The following is a 17,768-nucleotide window of genomic DNA, read 5'->3' as shown; positions in this document are numbered from 1 at the left end:
TGTAATTGACACTTTCATGCAGTAGATAGCATTTGATCTCAGTTTTGGGAAAATGGGTAGGATTTTGACAAGCAGATATGGAAGCCACTAGATTTTAGAGCCTTTATAAGACAACTTAATTGTCTACCTAGCCTCATATCCTCTCCAAAATCCACACTATAATATACTGGTCAAGAGGTCATTCAGCTTCTGCTTGAATACCTACCGTGAAAGGTAGCCTGCCACCTTTTCAGGTAGTCCATTCCACTTTTAGATAATTCTAATTCTTAGGAAGCTTTTCCTGACAAAATTAGATGTTCCTTTTTGCTATTGCTCCTAGTTCTGCCTTTTTTGGCCACATAAAACAAGTTTAATATTTCTCCCACAGTTGGCTTTCATGTTCACATTGCCTCCCCCCACCCCTCATGCTAAATATCCCTTCAAATCATCCTCATATGACATGACTCTTCATCACTGTAGTTGCCCTTCTTAAATTGTAGCATCCAGAACTAAATATAATACTCCAAATGTGGTCCCACCAGGGCAGAATACAGAAAAGCTGTCATCTCTTTCTTCCTGGAAAGAATTCTCGGACTCTCTCTCTCAAGAACTAACAGGACAGAATGGATAAAGGGATGACTTCAGTCAAGAAGATCTGAGTTCAAGTCCTGCCTCTGATAACATCCTAACTGTGTAAAGCTTGGCATTTAACCTCAGTAATGTCAAATAAATCTCTAAAACTGTTATTATTATTAATTGCAGAGAAATTGCTGCCCTGCATTGGTAAGGGGACACACTATCAGGTGTTTCCTATACCAACAAAATCAGAAGTCCTGAGCAAAAAAAAAATCTCTGTCAATACCACCCAAGAACTCATTAAGTGTTCGGGCTGTTATGTCACCCTACTAACTCATACTGAGTGTGCAACTCACTGACATCCCCAGATGTTCTATGGATAACATCTTTAACCGTGCCTCCCTCATCAGATTACATTTATCCCCATGGAATTTCATCTTATTCAATTTGATTAAACATTTAACCTGTTAATATCTTAGATTCTGACTTTATCATTCAGTGTGTTAATTAGTCTTCTTAGTAGTCTTATGTCACCTGCAAATTTGATAAACATTACATCTTTGCCTTTATCCAAATCATTGATAAAATTGTTAAATAGCACAAACACCATTGCACTGGCAATAGATAAGTCACTCCTTTGCTCAGCTGGGCTGACTCCCTTTGGGGATGGTTCACAGCCAGCCCCTACTCAACTGCCTCAATGGTTTTTCATAAAATTTTATTTAGTATATTATTTTTCCCCGTTACCTGTAAAAACTATTTTTAACCTCCATTTTTAAAACTATGAGTTCCAAATTCTTTCCCTCTTCCCCCCCTCCCTCCCACTCCTCGTTGAGAAGGCAAGCAATTTGATATGGGTTGTATATGTGTAGTCATGCAAAACATTTCTATCTTATGTTGTGAAAGGAAACATAGACTGAAATAATAAACAAATCAAACCTTAAGAAAAAATGCAGTTTGCTTCAATCTGTATTCAGGTATCATCAGTTCTTTCTCTGGGGATGCTCAACATTTTTCATCATAAATCCTTCAGAGTTGTCTTGGATTATTGTTTGGCTGGGAATAACTAAGTCATTCATGGTTGATCATCTTATAATATTGCTTTTACTTTGTACACAGTACATTTCACTTTGCATCAGTTCATGTGAATCTTTCCAAGTTTTTCTGAGAACCAACAAATGATCAGGATAAGACCTTTTTCTAGCCTAAGAAAACTTGGGACGTTGGAAGGAAAAATTTATGACATGGGGTGGAAAATTGTCCCGAGGCCACACACAGGCTGCTTCAGAACCTCTCAGCCCAGAGACAGTAAGGTGGCAGATGGAGCATGTAATGTCTAAGAACTCTGTAATTTTTAGGGCAGTTAAAAGGAGTTTACATAGAAGGAGGGTATGGATGTGAGTCGATTAAGTTGAAGTAATATTAAAAATAAATGAAGGGGTGAGAAAAAGGAACGTGCTGGAAGAAGGGGGAAGGGAGAGATAGAATGAAAGATTTGGCTACTCTGATTAAGACAATGATCCAAGATAATTTCAAAGTATTCATGATGAAAAAAAATGCTATCTACTTCCAGAGGGGAGAACTGATAAACTCTGAGTGCAAATTGAAGTATCATTTTGCTTTTTTTTTTTTTAGTGGGAGGAGATATGGCTCACATTGAAACACATTTTGTATGATTGCACACGTGGGGGAGGGATTGGAAGGAGAGAGAGAATTTGGAACTCAAAATTAAAAAGAAAAAATCTTTTAAATCAATAATTATTTTTAAAGAGAGATAATGGAAACAGACTATTAGACAGTCAAGGCCACATCATAGCCAGGGAGATGATAAGAAAACCTACCCTCACCTGATAGCTCTCAGCAAGGCCCCTCACTCAAAAGCTGTCAGGGAAGAAAACACAAAGAAGACTTGGGGAGAAGAATATAGATCATTTCATAAGTCATCTCAGTTTCATCTCTTTTATCAGTCTTTTGTGTCTAAAACTGACTAGAAAATTTGTCACCACATAGAATCAATCACTCATGGCCAGAAGAAATACACCAAGCTTCCATGTGTTGCATTGGTGAAGACAAGACATGCTATAAAGACTTAATCCTCATTGGCCAGTCCTCCATTACCTTTCTATATACGTATAGGTATATATATTATCTCCCCTAATAGAATGTAAGCTTGAACTTAGGGACTATATTATTTTTGTCTTTGTATCCCCAACAGTTAAGCACAGTACCTATTACATAGTAGGTGCTTAATAAATGTTTGTGAATATTGATTAAAGAAATGTAAGTTAAAACAACTCTGAAGTACCACATCACACCTATTAGATTAGCTAATATGACAAAACAGGAAAATGATAAATGTTGGAGAAGATGTGGAAAAATTGGAACATTGGTGTATTGTTAGAGGAGTTGTGAACTGACCCAACCATCCTGGAGAGCAATTTGGAACTATGCCCAGAAGGCTATAAATCCGTGCACACCTTTGGATCAAGCAATACCACTTCTAGGTCTGTATCCCAAAGAGATCATAAAAATGGGGAGGGGACCCACATGTACAAAAATATTTATAGTCCCTTTTTTGTGGCGTAAAAGAATTAGAAATTGAGGGGATGTCCATCAATTGTGGAACGGCTGAACAAGTTGCATCATATGAATGTAATAGAATACTATTGTTCCATAAGAAACAATGAGCAAGTGGATTTCAGAGAAATCTGGAAAGACTTACATGAACTGATGCTAAGTGAGGCGAGCAGAATCAGGAATATGTTGTACACAGTAACAGTCACTTTGTGTAATGACTGACTTTGATAGACTTAGCTCTTCTCAGCAATGCAAGGATCTAAGACAATTCCAAAAGAATTACAATGGAAAATGCTACCCACATCCAGAGAAAGAACTATGAAGTCTGAATGCAGATTGAAGCATACTATTTTCTCTTTTTGTTTTTATTCTTTTGGTTTTATTTTCATTCTGATTCTTCTTTCACAACATGACTAATGTGGAAATATGTTTAATATGATTGTACATATATAGCCTACATCAGATTGTATGTGGTCTTAGAGAGGGGGGGAGGGGAGAAAGAGGGGAAAATTTAGAACTCAAAATCCTATAAAAGTGAATGTTAGAAAATAAAAATAAATAAATAAAGACCAAAAAATAAATAAATACATGTGGATTATTTGGTTAATTGGTTGATTAGTTGGTTAGTCTTCAGTTTCTTCTTTGAGTCTTTGTAATCTTTGACAACACTTTTTAGGTTTCCTCTGGCAGTACCATTTATGTCTACTTGAATCAACAGAAGTGGGTAGGAGGCATTCATTTCAATAAGTCTTGGAAGGTTATACATTATATATTGGACACATGCCCCAGGAAGATTTTAGGTCTTTTTATTGTTGTTTATTGTCGTAATTTGTCTAATACATGCCTTAGCACACCTGAACAGGGAATTGGCACAAAGGATATTGTTTATACCAATACCTTTTACTCCTTCCTCTGACCCTTACTGTATGGTCTCTCACCTGGTAACTTCTATGGTTCTACTGTTTCCTCCTCAAAGCATCAGGGTCTCTCCTTTTCAGGAAGAGCATTCCAGGGTAAAAGGACAGTCCAGAGAATAATAAAAACAAAGGCATAGAGGTAAGAAAGCAGAGAGTGAACAGGGAATACTGAATTATCTAGTTTAACTAGCACTTAGGAAGAATGAAGGGGAACAGCAGAATATAAAACTCTGAAAGTAGATTGGAGCCATAATAATAGTAACAATAATAATAGCCAGAATTTTATGGAGCTTTAAAGTTTTCAAAATATTTTACAAATATTATCTTATTTTATCTTCACAACAACCCTGGGAAGTAGGTACTTTTATCCCTGTTTTGCAGATGAGGAAACTGGAGCTTAATTTCCATACAAAGGAACTTGGATTTTACTTGATAAGCAAAAAGGAATCATTAAATATTTTTGAGTAGGCGAGTGACATGATCAGAACTTGTGCTTTAGGAAGCTTATGCAGGTATAGGATATATATTCCGAAGAAGAAAGAGATCAGAAGTTGGGAGACTAGTTAAGATATTATTGCAATAGCTTAGACAAGAGGAAATGAGAGCCTGAATAACTAAGTATACTGGCAGTGTAAATGAAAAGCAGGAGCAGAATTTGAGAGATATTTCAGAGGTGGCATTCACTTGGTAAATGCTTGATTAGCTCCTCTTTCTTCCTTGCCCCACACATTCAAAGAAAACTCTGGGGTTTCAAGCCTTAGTAACTGGGACAGTAGCAATGGTGTTAACTGAGATAATGAAGACAAGACTAAGTGAGGGAAGAAAGTGGAAAGGTGTGTTCAGTTTTAGTTATGTTGAGTTCAAGGTTCCAACAGTAAATACAGTAGACAATTGAAAATATGGCTCTAGATAGAACTATATAGAAAATTTAAAATTGGAGAAATTTATTTGAGACTCCACATTGAAGTAATAGTTGAAGAATTCATAAAGTGTGAGACTACCTAGGGCAAGAGGGAAAAGAGTAGAGAACACAAGAGAAGAAAAGAGGATTGAGGGCATAACTTACAATTAGGGGGATGTAGCAGCAAGCATATTTGTAATCTCTATAGGCATTGTGAATATGGCATTGCTGATACAGGGGATCAAGAGGAAGAAAGAGACATCAAAAGAAGCAGAAAAGGGGTGGCTAGAGAAACAAATGAAACAGAAAAGTGCAATGTACCAGAGGAACCAAGGAGAAAGAGAATTTCAAGAAGTGGATGATCAACAGTGTCCACATTTCAATGGCTCTATGATCTTATCAATGTAGGTAGTCCCTTCAATGATATGTATCACATGATACTTATTTCTTCTAATCCAGTTCAACTCTTGCCCATGTCCTCCCATAAATCCCCCTCTGAGGGCCTCCACCTAAATCTCAACATTTTTTGACACCAGTGCAGCATACAGGATTGCCATGTCTTATCCTCCACCCTCTAGAGGGATTGGAGTCCCTCTTTATCTGGCCATATATTGCTTTGATTTCTTTTACATGGTTTCTTGGGTTCAGTTGATCATTGATAATTTGCTGGAGCCTATTCACATTCACTACTCCTCTGCCTTTGCTGTTCAGTCCTTTCAGTCATGTCCAACTCTTTGTGACTGTTTTTGTGGTTTTCTTGGCAAGGGTAATAGAGTAGTTTGCTATTTCCTTCTCCAGCTCATTTTACAGATGAAAAACTGAGGAAAACAGAGTTAAGCGACTTGCCCAGGGTCACATAACTAGTAAGTGTCTGAGTTCAGATTTGAACTCAGGTCTTCCTGACTCAGGGGCAGTTAGGTGGTGCAATGGATAGAGTTCTGGTCCTGGAGTCCAGTTGCCTACATTTTTCCTTTTATTCAATTCTAGATCCAAGTCATTGTTTATTGGCAGGATCTGTCCAAGATGTATAAATACTGGTGAATCAACTCAGTGAGCATTCCATCTACGTGCATTTCATATTCTGGACACTAATCATTCTTCTTCCCTTTAGTTTTCCTATTGGGTAGTTATTACAGCTCTTTCAAGCAATTATGAATCTCATTTTAAAAGATACCTCAGTTCTGAGGCTTGTGCCTTCCCTCTCTTAATTATTTCCTATATATCCTACATGTAGTTTGCTTGTACATATTTGTTCACTTATCATCTCCCCCCTTAGATTTTGAGCTCTTTAGTGGTGAGGATTATCTTTTACAGGGTCTAAAATTGTCCACTCTGTAAGAAAAACCACTGAAGCAGAGCTCCAAAGCAATAGCACTTTATTAAAGGGTCCATGGCTCCCTCTAATGAAGTGGACCTCTGATCTTCCTCATGATCTGAGATGCACCTGTTCCCTGGAACCTTAGTTTTATAGAGTTTGATACCCAAATATGCAAAAGAGGCGTGGTAAAATGTAGAATCTCATTGGTTGATAGACCTTGCTCTGAAGGGCTAAAAATGATGGCAATATCAGCAAGGGAGGTCACAGGTTGGGCGAAACACAGGACATCTCCACTGACTAAACAGATATAAGATGGGCAAGGCAAGAGTCATCTCCAGTGACTAAGTGGTCATAAGGTGATCGCCTGCTCATATTGGACAAGACAGAGTGGTCCAGAGATACAAAAATAAGTTGGGGAACTTTCCAAAGAATCAAGGCATCTCACCTACACTGTATTTGAACATGGAATTTGAACACAACAGGATAGAGATATCTTTTTTATTTATAATTCATTTATTTTTAGTTTTTAATATTCATTTCCACAAAATTTTGAGTTACAAATTTTCTCCCCATCTCTCCCCTACCCCCACCCCAAGATGGCAAGCATACTGACTAGCCCTTCCCCCAATCTGCCCTCTCTTAAATCCTTGCTTTCTTATAGGGCAAGATGGATTTCTACCCCCCTGTCTGTATATCTTATTTCCCAGTTGCGTGTAAAAACAATTTTTTAACATTTGTTTTTAAAACTTTGAGTTCCAGATTCTCTCCCTTCTCTGCTCCTCACCCACCCCCACTGGGAAGACAAGCGATTCAATATAGGTTATACATGTGTAGCTATGCAAAAAATTTCCATAGTAGTTATATTGTGAGAGACTAACTATATTTCCCTCCCTCCTATCCTGTCCCCCATTTATTCTATTTTCTTCTTTGACCCTGTCCCTTTTCAAAAGCGTTTGCTTCTGACTGCCCCCTCCCCCAATCTGCCCTCCCTGCTATCATCCCCCTCTTAGCCCCTTCCCCACTACTTTTCTGCAGGGTAAGACAGCCAAGCCAAATCCAATGAAAGTAAGGTTGGCTCATTCCCTTTCACCTTCCTGCTCTTCCCCTCCATTGTAACAGCCTTCAGGATGGAGATATCTTTGTCAACATTCTTGTGGTTACACAAATGAGTTTCATAACTGGCAAACTAGTGGTAAACAATGGATTAAAGTTTGAGGTCTACTATAAAGGCCTACTATAAGAACCTATGTTACCTAATGAGCCCTATATGATATATGTAAAATGTTGAATTGATTAATACTGATTAGAATAGAGTAGGGGTCCAAGTGAAGCATTTCTCACACTTTTACCTCTTTTTGCTTCCCTAGAGCTTAACACAATGCCTCTGCTAGGGATACCTTCGGCAGCTGGGTGGAAGAATTTAATAAACATTGACTAACTGATTGATTTGATGCCGTCAGCACAATGTCATCTTCAAACAGGAATATCTGGAGGACTTCACATCTATGTCGAATTTTTCTTCCATTTGAACCCTGCAGTAGGTATCCTTCATGATAGTGGCAAATAACTTTGGGGAATATATGTTTCCCTACTTGATGACTCAATTGATATTAATAAGCAGAATCATTGAGAAAATTACCTCTGTTTTGAGTTTGTAAAAGGGGAGAGTAGGGTTACTTTCTGGATAGAACAAGATGCAGACAGGAACAAATTGAGACACTGCCTCCATGTGAGCTTGCATTGGACTGATGGACTTACAGGGTAACTGTGGCATAGAATGTATCCCTGGATGAGCAGAGATTGAAGGTAAAAGTACAAAAAGAGACTTTGATAGAAAAATGCTGTCTGGAGAGGACATACAGGCATGCCTGTCCCACTCCCTTTTGTTGAATTTAGTCTCTGGGGTATTTTGGCAGTGCTCAAATTTTGATCTGCCAAATGAAATGCTTTTAAAGTCAACAAACAATAATAATGCATTCGCTTCATCTTTCAGGCAATTGTATAACTAGAAAAAATATTGTTCCCTACAAAAAATCATTTGTCAGTCAGTAGATACACATGTATTAAGTGCCTGTTACATACCATACATACTTAGTTGTGCTAAGTGCTGGTGATACTAATATGAAAAAGAAAGACAGCTCCTACCCTCGAGGAAATTACAATCCAATAGGGGAAAGACAGCACACAAAAGGAAGCTGAAAAAAAGAGAGGGAAAGAGAGAAAGGGGGAGGGAAGGTACCTAGTTTAGGATATGATAGAGTTTAGTCCAAAAGAGTGCAGCTGAGTGGGAAATGAAGAGATTCCTCTTTAAATGGAAATTTGGGGAGGAGTTCCTGATTATGAGGTTTCTGGGTATCTTGATGGAATGTAGCTGTGTGGAAAATGAAAAATTGGCAAGAATGGGTACCCTCTCTAGATGGAGACTTTGGGAAGAGCTCTTTGCTTTGCCCTCTAGCCCATTCTCATAACTTCATCAAGGATACTCTCAACAAATCTACAAATCATTCTCAGAGATACTGTAGAAAAAAGTAGGCATAGGGGTCAGTAATTATCTATGCCTCTTTGATTACCCTTTCCCCTAATGAGTAACTTCCATTAATGGCCCTTTTCCTACATCAATCATTTCTCAGTACACTCCTGCCTCCCTCTATCATTCCGCTCCAACTTCATGTCTTTTTCTCTTTTTATTTGGCCAAACGGTCACTCAAAGGAGAGATACAAAAGGGAAAAAAGGAGAGTCAGAAATGAAAAAAGGAAGAGGCACTTTGTGAAGAAGTTTTTCTTCCCTGAGTGCTTTATAGGTAAAATAGAGTTAGGGGATCTCCTGAGACACAGAAAGGAAGCCAGCCTAGCCTGAGAGGATTCTCATCAATGTCTACTTATCCTCCTAATGTAATGGAAACAAGTTTTCTCCTGCTATCCACAGAGAGACACAGAGGCTCAATACAAGGTCCCTTTAATTCTGAGAAACACAGAAAGAAAACACTGTTCTCTGGTTCAAACTTGAATGGGCAGGTTGTATAGGAGTTATACTGTTTCATATGAATAGGGAGACTAACAACAGTGGGCACATGGAAGGGAAGAAAGAAGGAGGAAAGTTCGTTCTCCAATACATAGTCTGGCAGAGCAAGTTCCCACATTAGCCATGTCCAAAAATACGTATCACTTTCTGCATTGTAAGTTCGTCATCTCTATGTAACAAGGTGAGTAGTAGATTTCATTTGAATTCTTTTGGACAAGTGGTTTATCATTGCATTGATCAGAGTTCTAAAGCCTTTCAAAGTTATTTTTCCTCTAAAATGTTGTCATTGTATAAATTGTTCTTCTAGGGAAGCAGAAAGCTGGGAAACAATCTTTACAGTCAGTGTATCTGATAAAGTCTTCTTTTCTAAAATATATAGATAACTGAGTTGAATTTATAATGCCAGTCATTTCCCAATTGATAAATGGTCAAAAGATATGAACAGGCAGTTTTCAAAGGAAGAAATTAAAGATATCTGTAGTCATATGAAAAAATGTTCTAAATCACTATTGATTAGAGAAATGCAAATCAAAACAACTCTGAGGTATCACATCATACCTATCAGATTGGCTAACATGACAAAAGAGGTAAATGATAAATGTTGGAGAAGATGTATGAAAATTAGAACACTAATACTTCGTTGGAAGAGTTGTGAACTGATCCAACCACTCTGGAGAGCAATTTGGTACTATGCCCAAAGGGCTATAAAAATGTGTATACCCTTTGACCCAGAAATACCACTTATAGGTCTGTATCCCAGAGATTATAAAAATGGGGAAAGGACCCACATGTACCCCCATATTTATAGCAGCTCTTTTTATGTTGGCAAAGAATTGGAAATTGGGGGGGGATGTCCATCAACTGGGGAATCGCTGAACAAGTTGTAGTATATCAATGTAATGGAATACTATCGTGCTATAAGAAATGAGGAGCAGGCAGACTTCAGAAAAAAACCTGCAAAGGCTTATGTGAACTGATGCCAAGTGAAATGAGCAGAACCAGGAAAAACATTGTACACAGTAACAGTCACATTGTATGATGACTAACTTTGATACTTAGCTCTTCTCAGCAATGCAAGGATTTAAGACAATTCCAAAAGATTCATGATGGAAAATGCTACACATCCAGAGAAAGAACTTTGGAGTCTGAATGCAGCTGGAAGCAAACTATAACTATTTGCTCTTCTTTTCTTCATTGTTTCATTTTTTTTCTTCTTTCTCCTGGTTTCTCCCATTAGTTCTAATTCTTCTTTACATTATGACTAATTTGAAAATATGTTTAACATGAATGTATAAGAAGAACTTAGATCACACACCATCTTGGAGAGGAGGAAGGAAGAGGAGGGGGAGAAAATTTAAAACTCAAAATCTTATGGAAGGGGCCAGCTAGGTGGCACAGTGAGTAAAGAGCTGGCCCCGGAGTCAGGAGGACCTGAGTTGGTTCCGGCCTTAGACACTTAACACCCACACACACACACACACACACACAAAAATAGCCATGTTACCTTGGGCAAGTTACTTAACCCCAATTGCCCTCCAAAAAGAAAAAAAAATCTTATGGAAGGGGTAGCTAGGTGGCGCAGTAAATAGAGCACCAGCCCTGGACTCAGGGAGACCTGATGTAATGGCGAGCAAAGAAGTAGTTAACACCTTGTTTCAGCTAATTAGTTGACACCTTGTTTCATTTCTTGCCCATGATTGTATTAAGTCTTTGTTGAGGAGCAGAACTTGTGAACCCCACAACTTGTGAACCCTAGAACTTGTGAACTCCAGTTGCTGATGCAAAAGGAAGAGGAGGAGCTAATGATCATATATAAGGAGAAGCCCAGGCTGGAGAGAGTAAAACTGAGAAGTGAGAAGAACTGAGAGGAAAACTGAGAACTGAGCAGAACCGAGAAGAGAACTCTTGTGGTGGCAGAGTCAAGAAGGAGAAAACCTGTGGTATCCCAGCACTCTATGTTTGTCTGTTCTGTCTGTGTTGATGTTTGTTTGTGATGCTTTGTACAGAAGTCCTGGAACCTTACTGGAAGCCCTAAAAGAGGATTTTCTGGTTGTCTGTTTACAGAAGTCCTGGAGGAGGGTTTTGGAGGTCCTGGGACTTTGCTGATGATTTGTTTTGACCTCTTGGCCCTTGTTGGTGGGTCTGTGTTGATTTCACAGGCAGATAGTGAATTGATGATGGTGCCGGCAATGTGTATGAATGTTATTGTGGCTCTTTAAGCTTTGTATTCCCAGAAACAGAAACTGTGAAGGACTTGAGATGGACTGGACACTGTGAGCTTCAATATGGAACAGTAACTGGACGAGGAGCTGGACAAGGAGTTAAACAAGGAGCTGAGAGCTGTCTGCCTTTGAACCCAGGTGACAGTTGTGTAGATTCAGGCAGGAGTTGGGACCATGGAAGAGGAACCATGGAAGCTGAGAGCCAGCCTCAAGTCAATATGACAAGATCTCTTCTTGGTACTTGATGCTGAGTGAGAAGATTATGGTTTACTGTGACCTAGGGGGGAGAACTTTGGCCTTTGTACTTCATGTCCATTAAGGATGATTGAATTAAGGACTTACTAAATGATTGAGTTACTAAATGGTTGTACTTTGTTTAAAACCATGTGGCCACTTTAAGTGAAAACTATGTGGCCATTTTAGTGATAAGTTGTTATGTCATAACATTGTGAAGGCTGTACTTCGATTTCTGTGAATGTTTTGCCTTAATTTTGTGCTGAATAAATAGAGAGTTCACTACACTATGTAATCAGAACCTTGAAGCTGTCATTATTATCCTTCACTAATAGTCAATGACACCCATCATAAGGGGAGATACCCAAAAGACCACCTCCTTCCCCTCTTCCCTGGGCCATGTGGCCCTGAGAAATGAACATGAGGTTTTGACTTTTTTGTGTGTTCTCTTTCTTTCTAGGTACAAAGAGTAGAGTATCTAATCTGGTTTAGGAACTCAAATCACAGAGATCTGGGAATCTAATAATCCACACCCGATCTATATCTTGCCACCACATCCAAATGCTCTGACGGGGAGTGAGGCTGGTGACTTTGCGCAGCCCTGCCTCACTTAAATCCAATCCACTTGCAAGTCAAGATATCGCCTTCCTGACGTCGTTGGTCCTCTTTGGGAATGAAAGACAAACACAGCAGAGCAGGAGTTGCAGAGTCAGCAGCCCCGGGGACCAAGCATCTGGGATTCCAGCCCAGCTAGGCTGTGAGATTGAACTTAGTAGGACTAATGCCATCTAGGAACCTAACAGGTGAAGCAAATTCCCTCCTACCCCTTAGAAACAGACTGTATAAAGGGCATTATGTCCCTGAGTTATTAGGGAAAAAAAAAGAACCTTGAAGCTGTTCACAGCAGCAGTCCTCTGGAAAGCTGCTAGTGCTTGGCTTTATACCTGAGTCCAAATCTGGCCTCAGACATTCAACATTTACTAGCTGTGTGACCTTGGGCAAGTCACTTAACCCCAATTGCCCAGCCTTCCCCCTTCAAATAAAAAAATAAATTGTTCTTCTACTTCTGTTAATTTTACATCATTTCATAGAGATCTTCACAGTTTCCTATAAAAATGTCCATTTTCATCACATCTTATGGCACATTAATATTACATTATACTCAAATACCACAATTTGTTTATCCATTCCCCAAAAGAAGACATCCCTTTAGTTCCCAACTCTTGGCTACTATGAAAATAGCTGCTGTAAATATTATTGTACATGTAGATCTTTTTCCTCTTTCTTTGATTTGTTTGTGATATAGGCCTGGTAGTGATATATGACTGGGTCACTCATAGTTTGGTAACTTTCTGGGCCTAGTTCTAAATTGCTTTCCAAAACGGCTGGACCGATTCAAAGTTCCACCAAAAATCAATAGCACCTCCAACATTTGTCATTTTCATCTCTTGTCTTTTTTGCTAGTCCAACAGGTATGGGGTAAAACTTCAAAATTACTTTAATTTTCATTTCCCTAATCATAATGTTTTAGTACATTTTTCATATAATTGTTGATAGCTTGGATTTCTTCTTTTAAAACTACCTGTTGATATCTATTTATCTATTGGGGAATGAATTTTTTCCTTATGAACTTTTTGAAAAGCTTTATGAAACTTTTGAAAGCAAGTTTCTTGATATCTTGCCCTACATGAGGAGAGAAAAACAGGTAAAAGAAATCACCAGTGCTAAGTCCTAGCCGTTATTGACATTTATAGTATACTAGCTTAGCACAATGGTTCCTAGCATCTTCTGCTTCTTCCCAGTGTGGAACCTGGCCCTTCTCAACACATGTGCCCCCAGAAAACTATCTCAGCTTCAAGGTACTTTGTCAGGCATCATCAAAACATTGTCTTACACCTCTTGCCGTGCGGCCTTGGGACCAGCTGGTCGTGCTGCTGGTAAAGACACTAAGGCTGGAAAGGGTACAGTGACTTGGCCAAACACACAAAGTGTATAAGTAGTGGAGCCTCTGATCTGACAGCTGAGTAAAGTTCCCATTTTATCTCAGGTTGAGTGTAACCATGGGTCATGGTTCCAAGAAGCATTTTAAGCGTGTAGCAGCTCCAAAGCATTGGATGCTGGATAAGTTAACAGGAGTTTTTGCTCCAAGACCATCAACAGGTCCCCACAAGCTGAGGGAGTGTCTCCCGCTCATCATCTTCCTGAGAAACAGATTGAAGTATGCCCTGACTGGAGAAGAAGTAAAGAAGACCTGCATGTAGCGATTCATCAAGATTGATGGCAAGGTCCACACTGATATTACATACCCAGCTGGCTTTATGGATATCATTAGCATTGAGAAGATGGGTGAACATTTCCGTCTGGTTTATGACACAAGGGGATGCTTTGCCATTCATCGTATTACAGCAGAGGAAGCTAAATATAAATTGTGCAAAGTGAGGAAAATTTTTGTGGGTACAAAAGGTATTCCCCCTCTGGTGACCCATGATGCCCGCACTATCCATTAGCCAGATCCTCTGATCAAAGTGAATGACACAGTTCAGATTGATTTAGAGGCTGGCAAGATCACTGATTTTATCAAGTTTGATACTGGTAACCTATGTATGGTGACTGGTGGGGCTAATTTGGGTCGAATTGGTGTGATCACATACAGGGAGAAACATCCTGGCTCTTTTGATGCTGTCCGTGTAAAAGATGCCAATGGCAATAGTTTTGCTACCAGGCTCTCCAACATTTTTGTTATTGGCAAAGATAATAAGCCTTGGATCTCTCTTCCCCGAGGAAAGGTATCCACCTTACAATTGCTGAAGAGAGAGACAGGAGATTGGCAGCTAAGCAGAGCAGTAGCTAAATGAGTGCAGATGAGGATTTGTAGGGTTTCGATCAAGTTGAGATGTTACCGTTTTTAACAAAAAATGTGATTACCCTACAAAATATAAAATACACAAAATAAGAAATAGCTTAAACAACACGGTCTTATCAAATGAAATAGAACAAGCCATAAATGCCTTTATCTTCTTTCCTTGGATTAGGGTACTGTGGGTATGAATGTTGCATAAAATGTTAGAAGATGTATCTGTATTAGTTTTGCTTAACTGTTCTCTTTGTTACATGGGACAGGTCTCTGACTAGAGGATGGGGAGAGGACATATCCCAAAATGGCTGCTGTGAAAACAAAAGATATCAATAAAACTTCAAGAAAAACAAACAAACAAACAAACAAAAGACATCGTCTTACAAACTCCCACAAATTGCTCTAGCAGTACTAACTCTCAAATTGTATTGCAAAGCAGTAATCATCAAAACAATCTGGTACTGGCTAAGAAATAGAGTGGTAGGTAGATCAGTGGAATAGATTAAACGTACAATACATAGTAATAAATGACCATAGTAATCTAGTGTTTGATAAACCCAAAGATCCAAGCTTTTGGAACAAGAACTCCCTATTTGACAAAAATTCCTGGGAAAACTGGAAAGCAGTTTGACAAAAACTAATTGTAGACCAATATCTCATACTATATATCAAGATAAAGTCAAAGTGGGTATACAATTCAGACATAAAGGGTGATATCATAAGCAAATTAGGGGAGAATGGAATATTTTACCTGTTGGATCTACAGATAAGGGAAGAAGTTATGACCAAACAAGAGATAGAGAGCTTTATGGGATGTAAAATTTATCATCCTGATTACACTAAATTTAAAAGTTTTTGCACAAACAAAACCAATGCAGTTATTATCAGAAGAAAAGTAAAAAAAAAAAACCTAGGAAAAAATTTATAGTATGTTTCTCTGATAAAAAGAAATTTCTCAATTATATAGAGAAATGAGTCAAATTTATAAGAAGGAGTCATTCCCCAGTTGATAAATGGTCAAAGGATATGAACAGGTGACTTTTAGAAGAAGAAATCAAACCTACATATAATCATATAAAAATGCCTTAAATCACTATTGTTTAGAGAAATGCAAATTAAAACAACTCTGAGGTACCACTCCACACCTATCAGATTGGCTAATATGGCAAAAGGAAAATGATAAATTTTGGAGGGGATGTGGAAAAATTGAGACACTAGTGCACTATTGGTGAAGTTGTGAACTGATCCAAACTGAGCCATTCTGGAAAGCAATTTGAAACTATGCTTAAAGAGCTATAAAATTGTATACCTTTTGACCTAGCAATACCTCTAGGTCTGTATCCCAAAGAGATTTTTAAAAAAGGAACAGGACTTATATGTACAAAAATATTTATAGCAGCTCTTTGTGTGGTGGCAAAAGAATAGGAAATTGAGGGGATGCCCATCAACTGGGGAATAGCTGAACAAGTTGTGGTATATAACTGTGATGGAATACTATTGTGCTATAAGAAATGAGTAAGGGGCGGCTAGGTGACACAGTGAATAGAGCACCAGCCCTCGTGTCAGGAGAATGTGAGTTCAAATTTGGCCTCAGACACTTAACACTCACTAGCCCTGTGACCTAGGGCAAGTCACTTAACCCCAATTGCCCTGCCTTCCTTCCTCCAAAAGCAACAACAATAACAACAAAATGAGCAAAATAGTTTCCAAAAAGCCTGGGAACTGATGTAAAGTAAAGTGAGCAGAACCAGGTGAACATTGTATATAGTAACAGCAATATTGCGCAATGATCAACTGAGAATAACTTAGTTGTTCTTAGCAGTGATCCAATACAATTCCAAAAGACTTATGATAAAAAAATGTTATCCATTGCCAGAGAACTGATGGAGTCTGAATGCAGATCAGAGCATACTTTTTTTTTTACTTAAAAAAAACATTTTTTGGTCTGTTTTCTTTTGCAACATGGCTAATAACGAAAATATGTTTCGTATCACTCCACATGTATAATCTATATCAAATTGCTTGCTTTCTCAAGGAAAGGGGAAGGGGAGAGGGAGGGAGGAAATTTGGAACTCAAAAAATTTTTAAAAGCAAATGAAATTAGAAAAAACAAATTTGAAATTAAACAACAACCACAAAATCCTATCACTGGACCAGAGGACCCATTAATTTAGCAAAAAATGCATTTAATAAAACAACATAACAAAAAAAATATCAGAAGACAGATTCTCTATACAAACAGGAGTGCATCCCCCTTAGGTTAACACACTCTAAGTGAGTGGGTGAAGTATATCCGTGGTGGACATGTGTGTCCCAGGAGTACATTGGGCCAAAGAGATTCATGCCTTCTTGCTGTAGAGCTACCAATATCCTCTCGTGATGTTAGGGCCCTGCTCTTGGCTGCTGTCAATCAGATTTCCTCACATACACAGAGAAACGTGTATGTGAATGTATGTGTATGTGTATGTGTATGTATGTGTATGTATGTATGAACGTCTCTGAGCTGCTCTGTGCTGCCCACTTTGAAGTATCTCTGCTCTTTATTGGAGAAGATGAAACTCTCTGCTACCATCTGCTGGTGTTTCAGCTTCTTCCCCAGGGGAAAAATAGCAAAAAGATAAACAATGTACTGTCCCCCGCAGGAGTGACAGAACATGGAATAGAACTGAATAGGAAGACACGAAAATTTAGGTTTCCCTTCCTCACTTTGGATCTTAATAATTCAGTCCATGTAATGGGTAATGTCAAGTCTTTGCAGTTCACAGTGGATCTCGATGTGAAGTGGTGGTAATGAGCAGAATCAGCACCAATAAAACAAGCGCCACAGAACAAAGGACAACATTTCCAGAGTAGCTATTAGTCCTCATCAACGGTCAGAGCCATCTGTAGTAAGGTGCCTAAAAGTATATTACCCTCTTTTTTCTTATAACTTTTTCCAGAATTTATTATTTTTAGTTTTCAACATTCATTTCCACAAGATTTTGGGTTTCAAATTTTCTTCCCATCTCTCCCCTACCCTCCAAACCAAGATGGTAAGCATACTGATTACCCCTTCCCCCAGTCTGCCCTCTCTTCTATCCCTCCATCCCCCCTTTACCTCCTTCCTCTTACTTTCTTGTAGGGCAAGGTGGACTTCTAGAGCCCATTGCCTGTATATATTATTTCCCA

The 17,768-nt window shown here is 38.7% G+C and overlaps 1 pseudogene; it reads left to right on the top strand.

Moving 5' to 3' along the window:
* Positions 1-13,753: 13,753 nt before the first annotated feature.
* Positions 13,754-14,838, top strand: LOC138170019 (small ribosomal subunit protein eS4-like; annotated as a pseudogene).
* Positions 14,839-17,768: the final 2,930 nt, after the last annotated feature.

Source organism: Petaurus breviceps, unplaced genomic scaffold, assembly GCF_028583685.1.
Source record: "Petaurus breviceps papuanus isolate PSGF00001 unplaced genomic scaffold, PetGlider_PUasm1.0 38, whole genome shotgun sequence".
In the NCBI taxonomy this organism is placed as follows: Eukaryota; Metazoa; Chordata; class Mammalia; order Diprotodontia; family Petauridae; genus Petaurus; species Petaurus breviceps.
This window is presented reverse-complemented; position numbering and strand designations above follow the sequence as displayed.